The sequence below is a fragment of the Pongo pygmaeus genome, chromosome 21, assembly GCF_028885625.2.
Source record: "Pongo pygmaeus isolate AG05252 chromosome 21, NHGRI_mPonPyg2-v2.0_pri, whole genome shotgun sequence".
Lineage (NCBI taxonomy): Eukaryota > Metazoa > Chordata > Mammalia > Primates > Hominidae > Pongo > Pongo pygmaeus.
Window position 1 is genome coordinate 36,449,116 of NC_072394.2, and position 26,510 is coordinate 36,475,625.

Sequence of the window (26,510 nt, forward strand, 5' to 3'; positions counted from 1 at the left end):
TCTAATGGGAGAGATCAATCATCATTTGGGAACAATGAGAAGGTTTTCTCCTCTACGGAGTGCAGAGTCAGGTTTCTGAACTGGCCTTGTGCAAGGAGGGGGAAGGGATTCGTAACTGGATGCATTGGAGAACCTGCAGGCTTAACATGCTCAGCAGCCAGTGTGGTCAGACCAAATTCCTCCTATAGTTGGTCATTCAACAGATACTTGTTGAGTGTCTCCTGTGTGTCGGGGCTTGTGCTAGTGCTAGGGATTCTTAGATGACCTCACAATCTAGCATCAGAGTCAGACAAAGATACAAACCACAGTATAATGTATGTTCCTTAATAGAAGAGTTTATAAGGGATTCTGAGATTCCAAAGGCATGAATGGGGGTTCTCCTAGGGGATGTAATTATGATTTGTGTTTTGAAGGAAGAATGAAGAGTAAGAGTTAAGCCAGGAAGGGCACTCCAGACCAGGGAACCAGCACAAACAAAAGCATAAAGATGTGTCCAGGAATTACTGATAAAGGGGTGGGCATTAGAGCAGTACCTAACGTGTAGCAAAACAGATGGACTGCTCTGAGCCCACATCCTTTGCCAGATTTAAGGTCGTAGTAGTAGCCACTGGATGGCAGTAATGCAGGTGCAGCAGGTAGGGAGGAGGAGATCGATTTATTAGCAAGTGCCAACTGAAACTTATTTCTAGACTTCTGTGGGGGAGAAGGGAGGAAGCCTGAAGAGCAGCAGTCCTCTGTCCTCTGGGCCAGACCTGCAGAGGTGTTGTGGTTCTTGGCATTGGTTTGAAAGTTCGTCTGGCCCAGGCGAATAACTTTGCTTCTCTCATGGCAAAATCCTCTGCTTCACACAGCCTGCCCCTCCTTTCTGTGTTCTTTTAAAGAAAGAAATTAATGGAATCTGTTCAAAATACCCCTGAAATTAAATTACATTTTTAACTCTAATTACCCTAATTAAAACTTGACAGCCGTAATCCTGGAATGGAAGATATGCTAAGTACCCCTTGCCTGTGACAAGCTCACTTACCCAGATGGAATGTTGTTCTGTTCTGGGTTTAGAAGAAAATTTCTTTTGGTGTTTGTTTTGTTTTTTCCATTAGCAATTTAGTCTTCGACCCCACAAATTCCCCAAGGTAGGATAGCTGTACTTGTGGACTACAGGCTTGCCCAGGACCCCTAATCTCAATAGACGTTCCTTTGCATCTGGAGGTGGAGCTCCTAATGATTCTTACTACATACCTTTGAGTTTTTTCTTTATTTGAGGTTGAACTGCAGCCTTTCCCTCAGTGAAATCACCTGCCTTGGGGAACCAAGGATCTGTACTTGTTAGAAGGCTGTCTTCTGGTCTAGGGCTAAATACGGATTGGGGGTCAGTTTAGGGCTGGTACTTAGGATACAGTTTGAGCCCAGGGACAAGGAGGTCTGAAAATAGGATCCCTCGGCCGGGCGCAGTGGCTCACGCCTGTAATCCCACCACTTTGGGAGGCCGAGGTGGGCAGATCACTTGAGGTCAGGAGTTCAAGAGCAGCCTGGCCAAGTTGGTGAAACCGTGTCTCTACTAAAAATATTTTAAAAAATTAGCCAGGCATGGTGGCGGGCACCTGTAATCCTGACTACTCGGGAGACTGAGGCAGGAGAATCGCTTGAACCCGAGAGGTGGAGGTTGCAGTGAGTCGAGATGATGCCTCTTCCACTCCAGCCTGGGCGACACAGCGAGACTCTGTCTCAAAAAAAAAAAAAAAAAAGGATCCTTCTGCTCTTCACATAGCTCCAGTTCCTTTAACTCAGCAGAGGTGAGAGCAACCTAGTGAGATGCCTGGTCTTGGCCTCTGCTTTAAGTGGTTACCTGGCCAGACCCAAAAACATGATGGGATGGGAGGTAGGGGCAAGCCCATAAAGCAGGCTGAAGAATTCTTTGATGCTGTGGGTTGTCTCATGTTTCTGCTAGAACCGAAGATCCCCATGTTCTAGTAATCTACTCAGCCTAGAAGCCTGTTCAGTAGGCAGATACTGGGTGCTCTGTTAGGTACTGCAAGGGACACAGAGTTGAGTAAGTCACAGTCCCTGCCCTTGAGAAACTTAGAATTCTGGGGGAGTGGGGAGGTAGTGGTGGGTGAGCGACAACCATATACATACAAATTATGTAAGACAGAGCAAGCTTTATTCGGTAGATAGGAAGCTTGAGTGCCCACTGTGTACCAGGTTCTGAAAATAGTGTATAGACATATGAAACACAGTTCCTGTTTTTTAAGAACTCCCAGTAAATTAGATAGGCATGTGAAGGTTCACCATAACACATATAAGTGGAGGATGTGCTGGACAGATTACCTGGGAAGGAGGCTAGTCAGGGAATGTGAGGAAGGATTAACTCCCATGGGGGTGAGGGGAGGAATCACTGGCAAAGACTTCTCCCAGGCGTTGGCATTTGTACTTGTCTCTGAGTAGATAATATTGGCAAAGGGATGGAGAAAGTCATTGAGGATGATAGGGAACAGCATGAGGAATGGTAGAAGCTGCCAGATTACAACTCAGTGTGATTGGAGTGCAGTGTGCAGGAAAAGGATGTGGTAGAGGATGAATAAGGGTAGAGTTTAAACCATCCTGTAGGCAAAGGGGATCCACTGAGGTTGCAGGACTGTGATAGGAATAATGGATTAGGCAACAGGTGATTGGAGACAGATTAGTTAGAACATGTCAGCAAACTAGTGGGCCAAATCTAGCCCATTGCCTCTTTTGTAAAGTTTTACTGGAACACAGCCATGCTCATTTGTTCATCCATGATTGCTTTTGCACTACAATGGCAGAGTTGAATACCACGCAGACTATGGTAGCCCACAAAGCCTAATTACTATCTGATCCTATACAGAAAAAGTTTGCTGACCTGTAAGAAAGAAGGTAGTTATGCAAGTTCTGTAAGAGAAGATAAATGTCAGAACTAGGCCTGAAATGGATTGTAGGTGTTTGAAGAAGGGACATGATTTAGCAGAGAACACCTGTCCTACCTACCGCTCAAAACTATAAAAATCAAATTTGCTGAAAGTCACTTTTTCTTTTTCTTTTTTTAATTAGTTTATTTATTTTTTTTTTTTGAGGCAGAGTCTCACTCTGTCACCCAGGCTGGAGTGCAGTGGTGCAATCTTGGCTCACTGCAACCTCCGCCTCCTGGGTTCAAGCGATTCTTGTGCCTCAGCTTCCCAAGTAGCTGGGATTACAGGCGTACACCACCACACCTGGCTAATTTTTGTATTGTTAGTAGAGATGGGGTTTTGCCATGTTGGCCAGGCTGGTCTTGAACTCCTGACCTCAAGTGATCTACCTGCCTGGACCTCCCAAAGTGCTGGGATTTACAGGCATGAGCCACTGTGCCAGGCCAAAAGTCACCGTCTTAGTCCATTTTGTGCTGCTGTAACAGAATACCATAGACTGAGTAATTTACAAACAATAGAAGTTTGTTTGGCTCATGCTTCTGGAGGCTGGGAAGTCCAAGATCAAGGGGCCGCATTTGGTGAGGGCCACCTTGCTGCATAAAAACCTGGCAGAAGGTATCACATGGTGAAAGAGAGCAGGAGGGCTGAACTCACTTTTATAATAAACCCACTCTCAAGATAGCAGACGCTTTCCTGCAGTAATGACATCAGTCTATTCATGAAGGCAGAGCCCTCATGCACTAATTTTGCCTCTCAGAGTCCCCTGTCTCAACATTGTTGCTTTGGGGATTAAGTTTCCAACACATGAGCTTTAGGAGACATATTCATACCATAGCAGTCATGGCCATAAAAGGATACTTGATACACAGGCAAGTCCTGATTTGCCTTTATTAGCTGCGTGACCTTGGGCCAGTCCCTTAACTCAGAAGTTCGGGTGAATATAATGAGTAGAATATGGTGAGTAGAATAAAGAAAAGACTCATCAGTCAGATCTTCCTCAGGAGACGGAACTCTTTTTAAAAAATTTGTTCTTTTAATTTTTTTTATTATTAAAAAAAAATTTTTTTTAAATAGAAATGGGTCTTGCTCTGTTGCCCAGGCTGGTCCTCAACTCCTGGCCTCCCAAAGTGATCCTTCCACCTTGGCCTCCCAAAGTGCTGGGATTACAGGCGTGAGCCACCACACTCAGCCTTCTCTTTCTTTTGTTTTTTCTTTCTTTCTTTTCTTTTTTTTTTTTTTAAATAAAGACAATGTCTCACTTGGCTGCCCATGCTGGTCTCGAACTCGGCTCAAGTGATCTCCTGTCTCGGCCTCCCAAACTGCTGGGATTATAGACGGGAGCTGCCACGCACAGCCTGGACAAAGCTCTTATTCTCTTCTCTATACCTTATACCTCACCCCTAGTTTTTAAGTTTGAGGGCCCTCCAGTGGAAAAGACAGATACCATAGAAAATCTAGAACATAGTATGAGTTGAGAAGTTGGGGATGGGTAGGCAGAAGGTTTTGATCACTCAAAGCAGTTGATGTTTTGGGTTGGGGGTGCTTATGATACTTTGAGACACCCTATACCTTTTCCCTCCATAACTGTTGACACTTGTTCTGGCCAGTTTGAACTTGTTTCTGCCCCTCAACTGCCAGAGCACATAAGGCCCCTACGAAACTAAAGGCTGGCTTTGTCCCTCATTCACCTTTACCAAACAAACTGTGTAAGTGCCACTTGACGTCCCTATGTGCCTCTCCCTGCCACTCTACTGAGCCTCCTATGCCTCACTTCCTTTTTCCTTCAGCACTGTGCATCTGCCCTGAAGGACGGAAAAAGTACCATCTAGGGAGACCACAGTGGTGGGTTTTAAGCCATTTCTGCCTTCAGCTTCCTATGTGACCTAAGGCGATTCACTTAATGTCTCTGGCCCTTCTGCAGGCTCCAGTACAGATTATCTTCAGCCACTTTTTGGGACTTGGGATTTCTTCTCTAAGGCTCCAGCTTCATAACATAGCATTTTTTTCCCCAAAGTTCCCCTCTCTTTTCAATCTAGAATATTAGTATATGCTCAAAGATCATTTGCTTGAAATTCACTGCCTTCACCTGTGAGGAGAGTAGTCATATCTGTTTTTATTGGTAGGGTTCCAGGAACTGGCAGTCAGTCTGACTGCTAGAGTGGAACAGACCCTGTCAGCAAGGCATGATGTCTCCAGGATGGGTGGTGTAGTTCAGTACAGACAAACTTTTGGCCCTGGGAATCCAAGATACAGTAGAGGAAGAAGGGCCAGGCACTAGTCTAGGCAATTTACATAATTTTTTTCCCTCATTTATCTTCACTATTCTGAGGTAGGTGATTTAATCACCATTTTACAAATGTGAGGACTTAAGTTTCAGAGAGTATCATTTGGTAGACAATGACTGACTCATTGCGGATACAGGAAAACAACTGAATATTTCTTGTTCCCAAGTAGGGAAGAGTGGTAGAAGAGACAGGCAAGTGAACGGTGGTCAAAGCACCAAGGATACCCAGTTTTGGTGGCAGAGCCATGGTTTAAACCTAGGTCTGTCTGCTAGTTGTTTCTACTCTATGCTGCCTTCCTTACAGAGGGGTGGAGAGAGCAGCAAACCCAAGTGGACATCCAGGCTGGCAAGCAGTCTCTGGGCAATGGCCATTGGTGGAGAGGCCTGTCCTTGGATGTCGAGTTGGGCTTTAGTTCGAGGGGGGTGGGCGTCTGAAGTCTTAGGTGGGTGACTAAGGCAGGGGCTCTCATGTGGAGCTAACCCCATTTATAGAATAAAGCACCTAATTTTGTGCACTCTAGAAAGTGAAGCCTTATGGTCAGCACTGATCATATGCTGGAGTATCACAAGAGCCCCACAGTCAGTCTATGGTATGATAGGGCCAGAATCAGTCTCCTTATTCCCAATCAGGCCACCTCTCACCTCACTCAGACTTAACACAGTATAGAATAACTTCAGAGGGGACCTCAGTGTGGAGGCTGGAACTGCAAATTTCAAGCTTACATATCAGTTTTTGAATAGGTATTCAAAAACCAATGACAGGCTGGGTGTGGTGGCTCATGCTTGTAATCCCAGCACTTTGGGAGGCCAAGGCGGGTGGATCACCTGAGATTATCAGGAGTTCGAGACCAGCCTGGCCAACATGGTCTGAGTGAGGTGAGAGGTGGCCTGATTGGGAATAAGGAGACTGGTTCTGGCCCTGCCACTGACTTCCCTCTGTGACTTTGGACAGATTCCCCTCCCTGCTCTGGTCTTACCTCCCTTTTCGTAAAATGGTTGAGCCCTTCCAGCTCTGGTCTCATCAGGGGCATGAAAGCCATTTTCTACACAGTCTCAGTTGCACAGAGCAGTGTCTGGTTGGAGCTTTGGTGTGTTGGTTACTGATTATAAAGCTTTAGATTCTCACTTCCAGCTCAAGAGGGGGAAGGGGAACCATCCAACTGTCTCATTAGCATGGAGAAAAGAAAACAGTAATTACTTGTGCCTCCCTTGATAATTCCTGCAGGGTTGGATCTTCTAGGGAAGGAGGAGGGGAAAACTAGAGATAGCTTCAGCTGAGAAAGGAGAAATGCTGTTAGCTGCCCAGAAAATGCAGAGGCAAGAATGATTGTCTTGCACATCTGTTGTATTCTGTGGATGTTCCTCCAGGCAGCTTGGAGACTGCCTAGATTGAGTTTCATCTATTCATGGCATGCATTATGTTCTCATACATGAACATGGGTTGGGCTCAAGACCCCTAATGTCACCTGTCGTTAAGAAACCAGCTGTCCTCTAGGGCCTACTTTTTGATACACTGGGCATCCTGACACCTGTCTTTGTTTGGGAGTATGGGAGGGTTTTACTGAGCCATTTTGTGTCCTGGCTGCATTTTTTATTATGTTGTGAGGTCATTTTTTTTGCCCCCACAGCAGCACAGCCAGTAGTTTTATTATGCCTGGGCATAGGCAGCCGTACAGTAGAGCCAGTCACAAGAGTCAAGGTCAGGTATCCTTGTGAGGGGAGGAGTCAGGGAGAACTGCAAGACCACGGGGTTTAGTAAAGGCTGGGATAAGCAAGCCTTACAGAAGGGTTGAGGCAGTTTTGAGGCTGAGAGGTTAGGGGGAGCTGGAACCCAACTGTCAAATAGATTGGCAAGTTGGCTTGTGGGACGAGGGCTGTTTGCCCTGTGCCTTTGCCCTGTGCCAGTCTTTTTTACTCCCTGTGTGTGGTCAGTTGTGAGCCCTGGAGTGCTGACTGTAGCAGAAATGCGTTGGAGGCTGCCTTCAGGGGAACCCTGCCTGAGGGAGCCTGGAGCCATTAGGCTGAGATTATCTCCTGTGGCTGCTCACTTGTGCCTTGGTTGCCACCCCAGAGGCCTAGAAAACCCAGCTTCCCTTTCTCTTCGTCTCTCCTGAGGAAGATAACCCTTCAGCAACACGTCTCTCTCTCTTTTTTTTTAAAGACATTCTCACTGTTGCCCAGGCTGGAGTGCAGTAGTGCGAACACAACTCACTGCATTCTCCGCCGCCCGGGTTCAAGCTTTTCTGCCTCAGCCTCTGGAGTAGCTGGGACTACAGGCATGCGCCACCACACCACACCCAGCTAATTTTTGTATTTTTAGTAGAGACGGAGTTTCGCTGTGTTAGCTAGGCTGGTGTCGAACTCCTGACCTCAGGTGATCCGCCCACCTCAGCTTCCCAAAGTGCTAGGATAACAGGCGTGAGCCACCTCACCTGGCCCAACACCTTTCAGTCAGTCTTCCTGCAGGCCCTGGAGCTTGCTTATTCTAAACAGCAAGAGTTCTGTAGGGACATGCTATTTAAAAAAAAAAAAAAATTGTTTTTACAAATGTAGGAGATTATTTCCTCTGTCAAAAATCGTCTTCGGTCCCCAGGGAATGCTCCCTTTCTCTTGTCCCAGACCTTTTGCTTGATTCCCCACCCTTTGATGTCCAGACCCAGGCTTCCCATAATTTTCACTCTTCATTCACTTCCTGGCTCCTTTCCCTAGCCTCCAGCAGTAGATTCCTGGGTTTTGTTTTTTTTTGGGGGGGGGAGGGGGGAGGGGTGGGGAGGTGGGGATAAGGAAGGTTTTTCAACAAAGCTTTCATGATGGGGAGCTATTGGGGAAAGGTCCAGAGGATGTCAGTAACCCCTTAGCCACAAGGAACGATATACTCCCAAGGCTTGTTAGCCTGGAGTAATGCTGGTAGAGGAGGAAGCTGTGACAAGAGGAAGAACCTGCTTCTCTTCTGACCTCTGCAGGATTCAGCTTAAACCAGGCAGAGGTTGGGCTGGGGCAGGGCAATAGTGAGGACTGAGGGTTGGAGCCCTGAGCAACTTGTTGATAAGTGTTTCACTTTACCTCCTGTTGACAGATTTACTTTGGAGTTTGGACAAGCAAACTCCCTTCATTTAACATTTACAAAGAGGAATTCCTGCTGCTTCTCTTTTAAATAAAAGTCCTTGGTTCTGGTACCAGAAGGAAAAAGATCTTTTCCAAAGTCTAGACCTCAGACATTTTATTGATTGATTGATTGATTGAGACGGAGTCTCACTCTGTCGCCCATGCTGGAGTGCATTGGCGTGTTCTCGGCTCACTGCGAGCTCCGCCTCCCGGGTTCACGCCATTCTCCTGCCTCAGCCTCCCGAGTAGCTGGGACTACAGGCACCCGCCAGCCATGCCCGGCTAATTTTTTTTTTTTTTTGTATTTTTAGTAGAGACGGGGTTTCACCGTGTTAGCCAGGATGGTCTCTATCTCCTGATCTCGTGATCCGCCCGCCTTGGCCTCTAAACCTCAGACATTTTAAACCTGCTGAAGTGTCTCCTTCCTTACCTGTTCTCCCTTCACCCCTTTCCCATCCTCTTTTCTCTGCTCCCTGCCTTTGCACTCCTCACATCTCCTTTGACTTGTGAAAACAAGAATGGGAAAAGGACACCTTAAGCCAACAGATTAGTAGATATTCGGTTGATATAGATACTGGGACTGAGACTCTGAATATGGAGCTTGAGATTTTGGACTTTACTTCTAGTCCTCAGAATAAGAGTTGCTGGGCAGGTTTTGTTTGTTCCTTTATTTACTCACAGATACTTAGGCTGACACAGAGCCTGGCAGGTAGTTCATAAGACCCTAATCCTACATGACCCAAGACCCATATGACAGTTCATAAGACCCTAATCGTGCCATAAGGTCACAATCTTACAGAGAAGACATAGCAGCAGTGAGCACACAACCCCCACTCCCACCACATCCCCTGTTCAATCATTGAATTTTGAGGTTAGAAAGAACTTTAGTTTTTCTGGTCTTCTTTCATGTTGCTGTGTAATAAGTAAGGCAGATCATGAGAGTACATAGGCTCTGGAGTAAAGTAAAGCAGACCTGGGTTCAAATGCTAGCCTTGTTGCTTACTAGCTGTTTGACCTTGAATGGCACACTTAGCCTCACCTGTCTTCAGTTACCTTGGTTGTAAAATGGGCATGTCATCACCTACATCACAGGGTATCAAAAGGATTAACAGTTTAACACCCAGCCTTGTGCCTGAGGCATAGTAGCAGCCCATGTCTTTCTGTCAACTTGCATCAAGGCCTGGCTTAAATCTTTGCTTCTTCTGTGAAGCTTCTGCATCAACCCCAGGTCAGACTGACTTGTTTCTTCACTTCCACAATACATAACATTCTTTGAACGGTTAGATCTTGCCTAATATTCTTAGTAATTTTTTGTGGGACATCATAATCCCATTCTGAATGCCAGGTGCCTAAGGATAAGGACTGTTCTCAATCATCTGTGCATCCTCCATAACCCCTTATTCAGAGCTGTGTACACAGCAAAGCCAACCAGTACAGCTAGTATCAGGAAATATTTTTTGACTAACTAGATAGAAGGTTCATGTGTGTACCCTGTTTTTCAGCTTACAAGAAGAACTATAAAAGACCTGGCTGGGACTCTCCCATCCTAACTCTGCCCTTTTCCTCACCTGTTACCACTTTGATAAAAACATGTGATCATAAAATCCTGTGTTGGCAGTATAGGAATTCCCATTTTGCAGATGGGGAATCTGAGATGCAGATTAGAACTCAGGTCTCTTATTGGGAGGTAGATCCAGACTAAGTAGGAGGAATAGAAACAGAAATCTTATAACTGGCTGGGTGTGGTGGCTCACGCCTGTGATCCCAGCACTTTGGGAGGCCGAGGCAAGCAGATAACTTGAGGTCGGGAGACTAGCCTGGCCAACATGGTGAAACTCCGTCTCCACTAAAAACACAAAAATTAGCCAGATGTGGTGGCACGTGCCTGTAATCCTAGCTACTTGAGTGGCTGAGACAGGAGAATCGCTTGAAACCAGGAGGCAGAGGTTGCAGTGAGCTGAGATTGCACTACTGCACTCCAGCCTGGGCAACAGAGCAAGACCCTATCTTAAAAAAAAAAAAAAGAAATCTTATAACTGACTAGATCTCCATTCTTCAGAAGAAGTAGGAATTTCTACAAAGAAGAAGGGGAACAGGGGTATTGTATTCCTGAGGCCTTAGCTGATGGTGAGTGCAGAAATGAATATACCCACAAGCCAGAGATGTTTCAAGAACATGGCAGATTTGGGAGGCCGAGGCGGGCGGATCACGAGGTCAGGAGATCGAGACCATCCTGGCTAACACGGTGAAACCCCATCTCTACTAAAAATAAAAAAAATTAGCCGAGGGTGGTGGCGGGCGCCTGTAGTCCCAGCTACTCAGGAGGCTGAGGCAGGAGAATGGTGTGAACCTTGGAGGCGGAGCTTGCAGTGAGCCTAGATCGTGTCACTGCACTCCAGCCTGGGTGACAGAGCAAGACTCCATCTCAAAAAAAAAAAAAAAAAAAAAAGAAAAAGAACATGGCAGAGAGAGTAGTGAGAAAAGAGTTCAGGATTATGTCATAGATTCACTAAGCCTTGAAAATTAAGAAGGGTTTGAATGTGTATAAATGAAGAAGGGCAATTCCAGTGAGACAACAGTGTGGACCAAAAATATGGGAGCTGGGAAGCCCACGGTAGAAGTAAGGCGGATGATGACCAGATACTGGCATACCTAAGAGCAAGGCTGAGGTGACTGGGAGCCATGACTTTTTTTGAGCAGGGAAGTGGCATTAGGACCATTAGTCTGGCTGTGTGGGTCTAATGGATTGGAGTAGGAGGGGTAGGGGAGACTAGTGAAACAGAGACCAGGGAAGAGACTCCTGTAAGTCTGCCTTTGTAATGTCAGTAAGTTTCAAGAAATATGCCAGCAGTGCAAGCAAGAGATAATGTGATCCTGAACCAAGAGGAAGTTGACATAGTAGGGAATAAAGAATACTTTGAGAGACCAACGCAGGTGGATCACCTGAGGTCAGGAGCTTGAGACTGGCCTGACTAACATGAAGAAACCCCGTCTTTACTAAAAATACAAAATTAGCTGGGTGTGGTGGTCGGCGCCTGTAATCCCAGCTACTCAGGAGACTGAGGGAGGAGAATCACTTGAACCGGGGGGGGGGGGGCGGGAGGTTGCAGTGAGCCAAGATCGCACCAGGATATTCCAGCCTGGGTGACAGAGCGAGACTCTGTTGCAAAACAGAAAGAAAGAAAGGAAGAAAGGAGGGAGGGAGGGAAGGGAGGGAGGGGAGGGGAAGGGAGGGAAGGAGGGAGATAATTTGGATGTAGAACTCTTAGAGGGGGAGGAAAAAAAAACCCACAAGGATTTGGCAGTTGTGGGAATGGGGAAGAGAGAGAAAGAGGGATTGAGAGCATGAATATTTGGAGTCTAAGTACCTCGAGAATGGTTATGCCGTTCTCTGAATCATGGAGGCTGGGAAATAGAAGATGAATTGAGTTGTTTGACTTGTTGATTGGAGGTGTCCAGTCTCGACTCCCTGGTGCCTCTGCCTTTGTCTTTTGATCCAGAGCTACAGAGATCCTTTGGTTCCTTGTGCTTGCTGCTTTGTTCCAGACCTGGAGGCCCCCTGCACCCTCAATCCCTCCACTCATGACTTGGAGCAACTTCCACTCCCTCTGAAATAAAATAGTGCTTAGGCCAGTACCTAGTCTGTTTCCAACTGTGCAGTAAATGCCTATTAAATGGCCGTTGTTATTATAGCTTTGAGATTACAGTAGCTAGAGATTAGAGAAGCCTCTGGAACCACCTGGCTGAAGGACTCAGGAGTCATTCAACTTGTATTCAGTAAAAAGCCTGGACTGCAAGTATATGGAGAGGATGTCAGGCTTGGGTGTAGATGGGTAGGGGACTCTGAGCCATGTGAACTAGAACAAGAGAACATGTTTCCTGCCTTCTGTTTTTGAGAATTGTTATATATAATGTGAGGTTAAGAGGGCAAGCCCTGGAGTTGGACTTCTGGGTTCAAATCCCAGCTCCACCACCTTGTTAGCTGTGCAATGGGCAAATGTACTTAATTGCTCTGTGCCTCAATTTCCCCATTAGTAAAATAACATACCAACCTTACAAGATTGTTGTGAAGATAAAATGAGTTAATGCAAATAAAAGGTTTACATCAGTGCCTGGTATGTGCTGCTATTCTTATTCTAGAGTCTGCTCTATTCCATTCCACATTCCTGGGAATGAATATATAGGGATTTCTCTTCTTCACCATCCTCACCCAGCAGAGGAGGGAGCTGAGCACAGAAACCTGAAATAAATCTCAGAGTCCTTGAAAGTTTGTCTCAGCTAGAATCCAGGTGATCTAAGCCTGGAGGAGCCTGGGCCACAAGTGAGACAGAGTTAGAGTTGTCCAGAAGACCTGAGTTTGACTCCCAGTTTCACCAGTTGACTTATTTTGATCTTGGGCAGGTAACCTAGTCTCTGAGCCTTAGTTTTCTCATATGTAAAATACAGAACAAATTCCTTCTTGTGCCTCTGGTATGTACCTCATTCTCCTTATGACTCCACTCTAGCTATATTATTAGTCTTCTTGTTCCTTAAACATACCAAGGCCTCAGGGCCTTTGTACTTGCTATTCTCTCCCTGGAACACTCTTCCCTCAGATCTTTGCATGTCTTACCCCCTGACTTCATTCAAATCTCTCTGGATGTGACCCTTTGTAGAGGCCCCTCCCTGACCATTTTATCTAAAATAGACTTCACCCTTACCTTTTGTCATTCTTTATTTCCTTACCTTGCTTTGCTTCCCTTCCCTCCCCCTCCATTTCCCTCCCTTTCCCTCCCCTTCCCTCCCCTTCCTCCCCCTTTTTTTTGAGATGGAGTCTCGCTTTTGTCACCCAGGCTGTAGTGCAGTGGCACGATCCCAGCTCACTGGAACCTCCGCCTCCCAGGTTCAAGCAATTCTCCTGCTTCAGCCTCCCAAGTAGCTGGGGTTACGTAGCCTACCACCACGCCTGGCTAATTTTTTTTTGTATTTTTAGTAGAGACAGGGTTTCACCATGTTGGCCAGGCTGGTCTTGAACTCCTGACTTCAGGTGATCCACCCCCCTCGGCCTCCCAAAGTGCTGGGCTTATAGGTGTGAGCCACCGCGCCAGGCCTGCTTTATTTTTCTTTATGGCACTTAGCACTGCTTGAAATTATATACTGTAAATAATTGACCTGTCTTTTGCTAGGATGCAAAGTGTGTGAGGGCAGGAATTTTGAATGCCTGCTGCCTGTTCTGAGCAGCACCCCTAATGAACTTCTCTCTCTATTATAGGTGAGCCCTATTCCCAGGGGCAGGTGGTGCTGACCCTGTAACCCAAAGGAGGAAACAGCTGGCTAAGCTCAGCATTGTTACTGGTGAGTGAGGTTGCCTGGGAAAGCTCTGGGCAAGCTTGGGCCAACATGGAGGGTAACTAGTTTGGGGATTGTTTTTACCTTTAGTACAGATAACTTACAAGTGATTATCTTCCTACTCCATGTCTAAGAGATTGGATGTTGCACAGGTAACCTTCTGAACTGGGTGGGTTGAGACTGCTCTCCTAGAATTGCCACAAGAATGTCTGGGATCATTTGCCATGAATAAGGCAGAGGAGGTCTGCTTCCTTCTTGCTTCTGCTAGCTGCTTTCTGCTGGGATGTGGCAGGTGGGGGGCTATCCTGGGACCTGGCAGCTATACCTGTCCTCTCACAAGCTCTTTAACATGACCTCACAGCCCTTAGAGACTTTTTTTTTTTTGAGATGGAGTTTCGCTCTTGTTGCCCAAGCTGCGGTGCAATGGCGTGATCTCGGCTCAACGCAACCTCCGCCTCCCGGATTCAAGCAATTCTCCTGCCTCAGCCTCCTGAGTAGCTAGGATTACAGGCCTGCACCACCATGCCTGGCTAATTTTGTATTTTTTAGTAGAGACGGGGTTTCTCCACGTTGGTCAGACTGGTCTCAAACTCCCGACCTCAGGTGATCTGCCTGCCTCGGCCTTCCAAAGTGTTGGGATTATAAGCGTGAGCCACCGCGCCCGGCCCCTTAGAGACTTTCTTAGCTTTAGTTTTTACTGTGATCTGCCAAGCTCATAGGTCAGCTCCAGAAAATCCTGTAGTTTCTTCAATTCTGCAAAATGTCGTATGAATAATGGTGAGAGTGGAGTGATTAGGGTTTTATGAAGTGGATGTCAGGGGAAGCTGACAGATGGTGAGAAGGAAGGAAAATCAACGCATTAAGAACTTACTATGTTACTGATCTCAATCTAGACAAAATCCCTTTTTTTGTGTGTGTGGGGTTTTATTTTTGTTTTTGGGAGACAGGTCTCACTGTGTTGCCCAGGCTGGTCTCAAACTCCTAGGCTCATGTGATTCAAGTGATCCTCCTGCCTCAGCCTCCCGAGTAGCTGGGATTACAGGTGTGTACCGCCACAGCCTGCTCTGAAACCTCATTTTATAGATGAGGAAATTGAGGCTCAGGAACTGAAATAATTTGCCCAGGGTTCACACCTGGGAATCCATAAAGCTGATGTTAGAACCCAGGTCAGTCTGACCATAAATACCATTGTTCTTCCAGACCTGACTTTCCTTGGGCTGTTAATCTCCCTCTCTAATTTTGATTTTTCTTATAAAGTTCAAGAAGGCATACTTACTTAGGGATTCAGAAAGGAGATTCAGTTGAGGGGCTGAACAGGGCAGGTAGGAGTTAGGGGTCCCTCTGAGCAGTGGTATTTCTAGTGAGGGGGGCTACTAGACTGAAAGATAGGAAGAATCTTCAAGCAGGCAGAGGCCCAGGCTAAAAGTGACCACAAGAAGAAGAATACGTCTGTAACACATGGGATCTCATAAACACTTGGGCTGGTACAGGGTAAGGACCTGAGTGCTGGCTTGAAGTTGAGAAACCTGGGTTTTTATCTTCTCTCTCAACGTGTGCCCTTGGACAGTCTTCATTTCCCTATTTGTAAAGTTGGAGTGCCTCCCTGTCCCCTCACGTCTCTTGTGTGTACACCTACCATGCAGGTATGTTACAGAGAATCAAATGAGAAATGCAAGTTGGAAAGCTTTGTGAATTGTAAAGCAGCATGAATGAAACAAGAAAGTGAGAAGAAAGCATTTTAAGTGTCTGTCTTAGCTTGTTTTATGTTGTTATAAAGGAGTTATAAATTATCTGAGGCTGAGTAATTTATAAAGAAAAAAGGTTTATGTGTCTCACAATTCGGGTGTCTGAAAAAGTTCAAGATTGGGTGTCTGCACCCAGTGAGGGCCTTAGGCTGCTTCTACTGTGTTGGAAAGGGAACTGCTGTGGGTAGAAATCAGATGGTAAGAAAGGGAGAGGGGAGATGCCAGGCTCTTCTTAACAACCATCTCTTACAGGAACAAAGAGAGTGAGAAATCACTCACTTCCCCTACCCCCCTTCCAGGGAGGGGATTATTCTATTTGTGAGGGACCTGCCCACAATGATCCAAACCTCCCATTAGGTCCCGCCTTAAACATTGGGGATCAGATTTCAGCAAGAGGTTTGGAGGAGTCCACCATCCAAAATATAACAGTATCTGTAGCATCCCAGTCCCTGACCTGTTTGCTGCCCCATTTCCCAAAAGTAAACGGGAGGATTTTCCTTTGGAAATTTTCACTGTAAATCTTCTCCTATGCCCTTCTCCTCCTCTCCTTTCTTTTGTGGGCCCTACCCATAGCTTACTCTTTCCATAAGGAAAAGGATTCCAGGGCACAGATGACAAAGCCAGGTAGCACAGGCAGCCATGATTTGCAATGTGTGGGCTGCAGAGTGCAGGTTTAAGTGCGCTCATGAACTGTGGCATAAGATACTACAGCAGTTCCCAAGAGCCCATCCCAACAGGAGTCAGCACTCCACTGAGATGTTGCCTTGTTCCCTGCTGTCATCTCTTGAAGAAGGCTATTCCTCTTTTGGCCCTAGGTTCCCTGCCTGCCCCTGCTTACTGCTAGTGAAAAAGGCTCTTGTGCTGTGGCCTCACATTTTATGGAGGCCATGGTCATTCCAGTTTTTCTACCATCTTGTTCTCCCCCTTCACCAACGATGGAGGCCATTCTCTTCGCACTGTGTTTTAACAATGGACATTCTGTTCTTCTCTCTGCCTGAGAGTGCACAGAGGGTTTTGACCCCTACCTTCCCTCCTACTCTGAATATCCAGGCTCTTGCTGCCACTTCTTTTTGCCTTGTTAATCTAAAGTTTTACAGCTTCTGGCCTTTCCCTGGCCTGGGTGTCAAGCTTGGATCTTATATGCTTCCTGTAACAACTGCCCTGTGAAAAAGCTCCACTATTAACTTTTAAAATATGAATGATTCCATGTAAATAAGTGTGTAATATATACATTTATATATGATAAGCTACCCATATAATTGCTTATTTATCTAACAGCCTCATTTTTCCAGAGTCCAACTGAAAAACAAGAGGGAAGTAAAGCATTGTCATCCTTAAGTATTTGCACAGTGCTAATTTATTATTTTTACGTGTTGTTGTAAAAAGTTTAGCATTTGGTTTCTAAAACCCCATAAGATTAAAAGAAGAATATCAAAAAAGGGAGAAGAGCTGCTATATTACTACCATCTAGGGGTGAGAGCTGAAAGCTGACTGAAAGGGGAGAGGTGAAAGAAGAATAAGTTAAAACAACAGTCTGGGCCGGGCGCGGTGGCTCACACCTGTAATCCCAGCACTTTGGGAGGCCAAGTCGGGTGGATCACAAGGTCAGGAGATCGAGACCATCCTGGCTAACATGGTGAAACCCTGTCTCTACTGAAAAATACAAAAAGGTAGCCAGGCGTGGTGGCGGGTGTCTGTAGTCTCAACTACTTGGGAGGCTGAGGCAGGAGAATGGTGTGAACCCGGGAGGTGGAGCTCGCAGTGAGCCGAGATCACGCCACTCTACTCCAGCCTGGGCGACAGAGCGAGACTCCATCTCAAAAAAAAAAAAAAAAAAAAAAACCGTCTGGAGGCCACTTAATTTAGGAGCAGCACCTCCACAAATATCTGTGTCCCTCAGTAAGATGAGGGTGGGGCTGGGTAATTTCTGTGGTGGTTTTGGTTTCCTCTTGAAGGCCAGAGTTATCAGAAAATGTTAATTATTTATAGTATCTACTATATATTATCAGGCACTATATTGAATGCTCTACATATATATATTTCATTTTCATAGCAACTTGGCAGGTAGGTGGTGATATTCTTATTTTATAAATTACTTGAGAGTTAGAGAGGGATGTGTAGGCAATGATCAGAAGAGTTAAGCTTAGAACCCAGAAGAATCTGGCTTCAGAAAACCAAGTTTTTTCTATGATATCCTACATTGGCTCTTTCCCCACGACCTAAAACCCTGGTCCTTCTCAGCCTCTTGAGCTAGTAGTCCCCCACTCCTCCTTTTTGTTCATTCTCCTATATACGTTTTTCTTTTTGAAGATATACATTTATTCATTCATTCAGTGAGTATTGGAGTGTCTGTCATATACCAGGCACAGTTTCAAGTGTTTGAGGTGTAGCAGTGAATAAAATAGTTTTCTCTCTGCAGTTTATGTTCTAGTAGAGGAAAGCAGATAAATGAATAAATCTGAAGAAAAATAAAGCAGGGTAAGGGAATAGGGAGACACTGGATTATTAAAGAAGGCCTCTCAGAAAACAAAATTTGTGCAGAAATATGCAAGAACTGTAGTAGTGAGCTATATGTGTATCTTTGGGGAATAACTTTCTAGGCATAGAGCGTGCTGCTTGTGTCTGAGGAACGAAAGGAGGCCAGTGTGGCTACAGATGGAGTAAACGAAGGGGGAGACAGGAACATGGAGAAGTCACAAGGGTAGACAGGGACCAGATCATGGAGAGCTTTATTCTGAGTGAAATAGGAAGACATTGGAGAGTTTTGAATAGAGGAATGACATAATCTGACATCCATTAAAAAAAAAAAAATTCCCCTGCCTAATTGCACCAGGTGGGATCTCTAGTACAGCGTTGGATAGAATTGATAAGAGCAGACAGCCTTCCCTACCTTGTTCCCAATTTTAGGAGGAAAGTATTCCATCTTTCAGGCTAAGGAAGTTCCCTTTTATTCCTAGTTTATTGAGAGGTTCCATTATGGATGACTGTTGGATTTTGTTGATTTTATGGTCTTTGTTCTTTATTCTACATTGACATTACATTAATTGATTTTCAGATATTGAATCAACTTCACATTCCTAGAATAAATCCCACATGGTTGTAGTGTATAATCCTTTTTATATGGAGTTAGATTTGATTTGCTGGGGAATATTGTTCTGTAGTTTTCTTAGGTCTTTATCTGCTTTTGGCATTAGGGTGGCCTCATGGAATGAATTGATGTGTTCCCTCCTCCTCTGATTTCTCAAAGAGGTTGTAAAGGATTGGTATTATTTCTTCTTTAATTGTTTGATAGAATTCATCAGTGAAGCCACATGGGCCTGGGCTTGTCTTTGTTGGAAGAGTTTAAAATTACTAATTCAAATGTCTTACTTGTTAAATCTACTTAGATTTTCTCTTTCTTTTTGAGTCACTTTTGATAATTTGTGTATTTTTAGGAATGTTTCCATTTCACCCAAGTTGTCTAATTTGTTGGTAATTTGTGTCTTTTTTTTTCTTGGTCAGTCTAGATACATGTTTGTTCATTTTGCTGGTGTTTTCAAAGAACCAACTTTTGGTTTCATTGTTTTTCTTTTCCATTGATTTTTTATTATTTTCTGTTTTATTTATTTTATTCATTGTTTTTATTATTTTCTAATTTCTGCTGCTTTGGGTCTAGTTTGCTCTTTTCTAGTTTCTTAAGGATTCGTTTATTGATTTTTGAGGCAGGATACATCCCAAACCAAACAATTCTTCAGGCTTGACTATACCAGTGGACTATCAGTTTGCTCCTTCTGATACAGTAGTCTCTGGAGAAGTATCAAACTTCAGAGGGGGCCTGATTCAAAAACAATAGGGAAGACAAGTGGCCTACAATATATATGTGTTACCAGCAGAGAGGGTGCTAGGGCTAGACCCATAGCGCTCGGCAGCCTGGATCCTTCCTGCCCCAAATCAGCACTGGGCAGGCAGTGAGGCAGGCTGAGCTTCGAGTAAGACATATGGGGGTGGTGTAGCAGGAAGTCAGGTGACACATGGCAAGCCAGGGCCTCCCAGGCTTCTGCGGAAGGTTGCCTGATACAGAGCTAGAAGAGACCGCTTCCCACCTCATGGACTTCAGAGGCTTCACAGTGGCTTTTGGGGGACCATTCTGAACACCTCTTTTGCCTGTTACAGCTGAAATTCTAAGCAGAGATTTGATTCCATTAAATAAGGCTTACAGTGCAGGTGCCATAGGTAACATTGAGATGGGAGGGGCTCTGAGCAATGCCTGGCTTGCTGGGGACTTACTTGTGGCCTTTAGTTTCCTCATCTATAAACAAGAAATAATAGTTTCTACCCAGCCTACTGTGTAAAGCACATTTCAGATAAATGCTATATAAAAAACCATTGGATAGTGTACAAATGTACAAGACTATTAATGTTAGTAATTACAGTGATAGGGACCTGGGATAGAGTCTGAGAACGTCTAGGAGCAGTAGCAGTGCATCATTGTCCTTCAAGGTATGGGGATGAATGTTTGACCAAAGTGGACCTGATAGCTTAGAAAGGGCAGGAGACTCATTGTCTGCCAGTGTAATCATCAGATGGCTCCTAGAGAATTCTGTGCAGGAGCAGGTATCTGTGGGGGAGGCTGCCAGAGCAGCTCATATAAGAAACAGCTGTTCCTATTCACTCTCCACCCAAGGATTTTGGCCGTATTTTATTACTTTGGTTCCAGAAACAGCTGGCTTGCTTGAGGATTGCTGTCATAGCAAAGCAATAATCTCCAGCTTGCTTGGGGGAAAGGAATCGCATGCAAAGGGCTCTGGGCTCTATGAGGTCCCGGGTTCCCCTGCTTCCTTCCCCAGTTTTCATTAAAACTAAACAAGATCCTTTTGTCCCTTTGGAGCAGCAGGCCAGAGCAGAAGAACAGCCAAACAGGAGAGGGACCTGTAGGTTAGATTAACTGGAGGGCAGTTCTAGGGATTTTGGCTGTGGCAGTGAGACAGGGTCCTAAGCCTGAGAACATGGCCAAGAGAGCAAAATCTAAGCTGGATAACAACAGCTCAAGAAACCAAGGTCTGTGAGCGTTGGTGGTTCTAGAACTTTGAGATGAGTAAGAGATGAATAAAGGGGACTTATTGAATGGGACAGATTGGGGGGTGCTCAAAACCTGCTTTACCCCATTAACACAAAGCAGAAATTGCTTTGGAATTATCTGTCATTGTATTATTAGAGTCTCCACTATCCATCCTTCCCCTCATTGCCACCGCCTATATCCCCAATTAACATAATCTGTCAAGAGTCAAGACTTCTGAGTACATAGGGCAAGAGGTAAAAGATAAAAGATATCTGTGGTATAACTGGTCTTTAGGAAGATTAAGTAACTGCATCTTTCCCACCATTGTGTGTATTCTTAATACCAATATTTGGGTCCTTGATCTGACATTTATTTTCTCTGTGACTAACTTCTCTGAGCTGTATAGTTTGCTCATATACAAAATGGTAATAATAATGCCTACTTTATATAGTGATTGTGTTGCTAGTAGTAGATGATGAAGAAAATACCTGGCCTGGCTTGGTGTTCAGTCACTAGTGATTGGAATAAATTCGGATACCATGTGTTGAGTGTCAGATTGAAGTAGGAGAGTGTGGCGACCCAGGCTCTTAACCTTGTTCTACTGACTCAAACCTGGGAAAGCATTTTATACCTGGGCCTCTTTTCCTCAGTTCTACAAACAGGGAATGAGGTAGAAAGTTGGTCCATAATTGCTGATGTTTCTTCCTGTTCTGTGTCTCCAAAGGCACATTGATTGGTCTGTGGTCCAAGGAGATTAAAGAGTCAACAGGGAAGTTGAGAAGTCTCAACTTCGGTCCTGCTTAAGCCTGCAGCAGGAACAGTTAAAAACAAAGAGCCGCTATCTATATAGTAAGGTGTTAGAAGTGGCTGGGAGTCTGCTGCAGGGGCAGTGACCTGCCCGTCACCCAGCATTTGGAAAATAAATGTCAAAGAGAAGATCATAATGGCCTAGAAGGTTGGAAACTGAGTAGCTAGCAAGTGTGAGAGAGGGACCATGAGGCATAGGACCCAGATTGTGCTCTATCACCCACTCACTGGGTGTTCCCAGTCAAGCTTTTCTGTTTGCATCCTCCATATCCCCATCTGTAAAAATGAGTTAGGCATTGTATTCTCCAAGTGCCTCTTCAGGGCTTTCTGAAATTTCATTGGCCCCTTTTTTCTGGCTCTTGTGTTTGTACTCTAGCTTTTGCCTTTGGTACTGAGGATTTCATTTATGAGAAGGCTTTTTAACCAGCCATGCTTTGTCTAGCCCTAGAATATTTAGAATGCTCTTGAAACTATAATTTCAGGCCATTCAATTTTCATCTAGAAATGCCTTGGTTCACCTGATCCTACTCCCTCATTTAACATTGAGAGATAATGCAACAGAGAAGAAAGACTACAGGTTTGACAACTGACCCCCAATTCAAATTCCTGCCAGTACTAGCTTAATCTTTCTGAACCATGTCACCATCATTTAAAAGTGCAATAATGGGCTGGGCGCGGTGGCTCATGCCTGTAATCCCAGCACTTTGGGAAGCCAAGGAGGAAGGATCACGAGATCAAGAGATTGAGACCATTCTGGCCAACATGGTGAAACCCCGTCTCTACTAAAAATACAAAAATTAGCTGGGCGTGGTGGCGTGTGCCAGTAATCCTAGCTACTTGGGAGGCTGAGGCAGGAGAATCGCTTGAACCCAGGAGGCAGAGGTTGCAGTGAGCAGAGATCCTGCCCCATCTCCAAAAAAAAAAAAAAAAAAAAAAAAAAAAGTGCAGTAATGACAATAGATTCAGCACACAGAGAATTATTTAGAAGAGGAAAGAAAAAACTGAGGCCCAAGAGGTGAAGTCACCTGTTCAGGTTCAGGTTCACACCTGAATCCAGATCTCTTGTGTCTCATTCCAGAGTTTTTTTCCCCTCTAGAGCCAAGGTCAGTTGTGCCCATATGGGTATGGTAGCAAAGATTGGAACTGAAAGCATGTCAACTTTTTTAACATCTCCGCCAACAGCCCTCTCAATTCCCCTGTGGCATGTGTCAATAACACAGCCCGTACTTGTTTTAGAAACAAGCGCTCCATAAGCACTCCTGTTTGATTTGCTTTGGCTGGTACAGGATCCAGATGCTCTTAGAATAGCACAACAGACTCTCCAAATCAGCCTATTCCCATTCTGAGGCACTCACAGCTCTGATCTGCTGCTGGCTGGGGTTCATCCCCGAGTCTTCCCTACCTATCATGTGAATCACATTCAGACTTTTGCTAGTTGTTTGCCCTTTCCCTCTTGAGTAGAAGTAACATTTATTGTGTGCATACTGTGTGCCAGGTATTGTGACAGGTACTTTAAATAGATTATCTCCCTTAATCTTTATAACTCATTAAGCTATTAATAGCTCCAAAGGGGAAAGCTGAGGCTCAGTGAAGTGAATGAATTTACTGAAGCCACATATCTAGTCTCTGAAAGAGCTAGAGTTTGAACTGAGTCCTGACCCCATTGACTAAGCTGTAAGGTAAGCTGTTTCCTGAGTATCATACTGCCTCCCTGCCCTCTGGCCACGGCCCTTCCAGGAGGGTAGAGTGTTTGGGAGTACCCAGGAAGAGGCGTTTGGTGCCCTGAGTGTAATAGGAATGTCTTCCATGCCTTCAGTGTATTTTCCCAAGAGTTTCTGCACTCTGTGCCTCAAACCAACTTCTCTAGAACCCAGGTATAGAGCCCAGAGATCCAAGCACTGAGTGAGAGGCTATGTTTCCATCGTGATCATGGAACAGAGTCCCTAGTGAAAAGTATATTTGTCCTTTTCGAAGTTGAATGGAGGGAGTATTTCAAGCAATAACCCCTACTTGTATGCCCAACTCCGAAGTACAGGGAAGGAAAGGGAAAGGGTCTGTACTCCTCAACTGTGATAAGTCTCCTCCAGCGACCTGGCAGGAGCGGAGACATGCACACACAAAAGATTTTAGGACTAAGATTGTTCTGATAGGTTCTCAAATCTGTACTCAACAGTTTGCAAAGCAGTTTACCTTCAAGAAACCGTACTGTGAAGAAACTGAAGGAATCTGCCTTTATGTGACAGAGCCAGGGGCTAGAGTCCAAATCTTTAGTCTTGATAATGCCAGTGAGGCTAAGTCTTCCCTGAGAGGGTTTTCTCCCTGGCATCGGGCCTACCCAGTCTCCACTTGCAAAAGGAGCAGGCCCTTAGTCTGTCTTTTTCTCAGCCTTCCTCTGCTCTCTTGTCCCCTTCCTCACTCATTCATACTCAATTGCTAGGCACTTATTTCAACCCCTTATAGGGTGTTATTTTTAGGCACAGGGTGATAGGAGATATTTTTTCTTTCTGTATTTTCCCCAGGATCGATTGCCATAAAATCATGGAATTTTAGGATATCAGAGTGGGAAGGGACCTTAATTGCCAATCATCAAGTTTACATAGTAACCCCTTTTTTAAACATGTAACATCCAGAACAGAGCTTCTGGCTGGGTGCAGTGGCTCATGCCTGTAATGCCAGCACTGTGGGAGGCTGAGGCGGGTGGATCATTTGAGGTGAGGAGTTCAAGACCAGCCTGGCCAACATGATGAAACCCTGTCTCTACTAAAATACAAAAATTAGCTAGGCATGGTGGCATGGGTCTGTAATCCCAGCTATTCAGGAGGCTGAGATGGGAGGATTGCTTGAGCGCGGGATTGCCATCCCAGCGGGTGGAAGTTGCCATGAGGGGAGATCAAGCCACTGCAGTCCAGCCTGGGCAACAGAGTGAGATGCCGTCTCAAAAAACAAACAAATAAAAACAACCAAACAGAGCTGCTTTGGCTGAAGCAGCAGCAAGAGGCCTAGTAGCTCAGCCTCCCCACTACCCTTACCAAACAAAGACGATCCCCCCTCCCGCCAGTCAGCTGCCTTAAACTTCCAGGGTTCCCAGGATCACAGTTTGTAAAACGACACTGACCTGAACCAACTTTCCCATTTTATCATTGTTAAATTGAAGCCCAGCAAAGGAGAGTAATGTGCCAAGGTCACAGAGTGAATTAGTGGCAGGTGCCCTGACTCTCTGCCTGGTGTCCTTTTTACTACCCTGAGCTTTATGTCATTATGTCATTTCGTTAAGTGACCACTTCTAACACTTGACTGGCATCCTGTGCCTGGGTGTCAGGCTTCTCTTGCCTCATGACGTCTGGTTCCTGTGAGGTGGGCAGGCTTGTGAATGTGTGTACCTCGTCAGGGCATAATTTTCATACATAGAGTGAGCATGTGTCAAGTTTTGTTTAACTGATTAATGTGGAAACCAGCAGAAGTAGAATAGCTGAGAAACCGGATTTAGATTGTTAATGAAAGAAGGATTGCTGAAATAAGATTGTTTTGGTTAGTACCCTAATGAAAATATAACCTTTGGAATTATTTTGTCTGTATATAAAAGGTATACCTTCTTAGTTTTTTACACATTAACCTCTGACTGCAGAGTTTTAAAACATTTGGGCCCTAATCATTTGTGAAGAATAACAAAATTCCATTTCCCAAGAGTGTCAGATGACTTAGTTCATAATAAACAATGTGTCTAACATGACTTTAAGTGGTCACACAATCATCTTTTTGCCTTCCAAATTTTGGATAATTTTCCTTAACATACAATCACTGAAAATGATCAAAACCTCTTGTGTTAAAGCCAGCTAGAGCCATCCCAACCCAGGAAGGCAGCTTTCTGCTCAGGGAACAGACATGACCTCTTTACTAAGGTTTCTGCAGTCAGCAGCCATCAACAAGATCTTGAGCTCGCTCTCCTTGCAGCCCTGCTCAGTGGCCTGGGATTTGGCCTTTGCTAATCCTAGACTTGCTTCTTTTTCTTCCCCTGCTCAAGGAGGCTCTTTTCTTGCTTGTGGTCTCATCCTTAGGACCATCTTGGATGCAAAGAGGTTACAGAGTTCCATTTGGAGGAAGTTTATTTTATGTGCAGAGCCAGTTCTACTCAGAATAGGCAGCTGCTTTCATTATGTGGTTTTGTCTCTGAACATGTTTTGTCCATCTTTCCATCCCCACTGCTGCCACCCAAGGCCAGATCTTAATAATCTGTCTCTGGCAGCGTTTTAATTATCAACTCACTTGCCACTCCATGTCCAGTCTTTACCCTGAAATATAACCTTTTCTCTCTCCATAGCTTTTAAGACACAGATCTTATTCCTGTGACTTCCTTGCTCATGAAACCTCTAAAATCTAATCTTCTAGCATGATATTTGAGGTTCTGCAAAGACTTTCTCCCTTTTCTTTCCAGTCCTTTCTCCAATCGTCTCCTCATACCCTGTTCCATGGGGATTCATACTAGTGGGTAGGAATATTAGAGAAACCATCTTTAGGACTGTATGAAGGTTAGGAAGCATTCTTTGTTGTGGGGCCATGTTAAGATTTAATTTGATAAAACTTTGTGCTCGGCACAGAAGTAAGTCTTAGGAATAAGGAGTAGCCAAACACATGTTTAAGGCTTTTGGAGCCTGTAGTTGATGAAGAAGGACAGGAAAGTAAAGTAAGTAGGCTAGAGCGATAATCACTCTGAATGGAAACACGGAGAGAGTGCTTTAGGAGCTTGGAGGGGACCACTACCTGAGAGATGAAGGAATACCTCCAAGAAGAGGTAATATTTGAGTTGGACTTCAAAGTGAGGCATTTGGTAATTATGAAGGGGAGACTGTAACTTCCAAGCAGAAAGACCAGTGAGGACAGAGGCACAGAAGCTTATGTGGGTGTTTCAGAGAAGGGAAAACAGTCCATTGTAGCCAGAGTATAAGAGTTCAGGAATAGGACTGTGGTTAGGGTTAAAGTTATCAAAGTAAGTTAGGGTCAAACTCTGAAGGACCTAATATTGGAGGCTATTGTGTATGTACTGTGTTTTACACATAGCATGCAACAATAATTCATTAATTAGGTGATATATATTTGTCTATTTGTACGAGTATGTAGCTGTGCGTTACTTTTTTTTTTTTTTCGAGATGGGGTTTTTCTCTTGTTGCCCAGACTGGAATGGCAATGGTGTGATTTCAGCTCACTGCAACTTCCTGGGTTCAAGTGATTCTTCTGCCTCAGCCTCCCTAGTAGCTGGGATTACAGGCATGCATCACCACACC

At 44.9% G+C, this 26,510-nt stretch overlaps 1 protein-coding gene across 3 annotated transcripts in view; it reads left to right on the plus strand.

Moving 5' to 3' along the window:
- Positions 1 to 26,510, plus strand: part of RALY (RALY heterogeneous nuclear ribonucleoprotein) — an 86,063-nt gene that overhangs the window by 23,450 nt on the left and 36,103 nt on the right. Inside the window, exon 2 of one of the 3 annotated variants that reach the window (XM_054467497.2) lies at positions 13,565 to 13,647. The exons of the other annotated variants lie outside the window; for them this stretch is intronic. The gene's annotated coding sequence lies outside the window, so the exon portion shown is untranslated. The remainder of the gene's footprint in view (positions 1 to 13,564; positions 13,648 to 26,510) is intronic. 3 annotated transcript variants of the gene reach the window in all.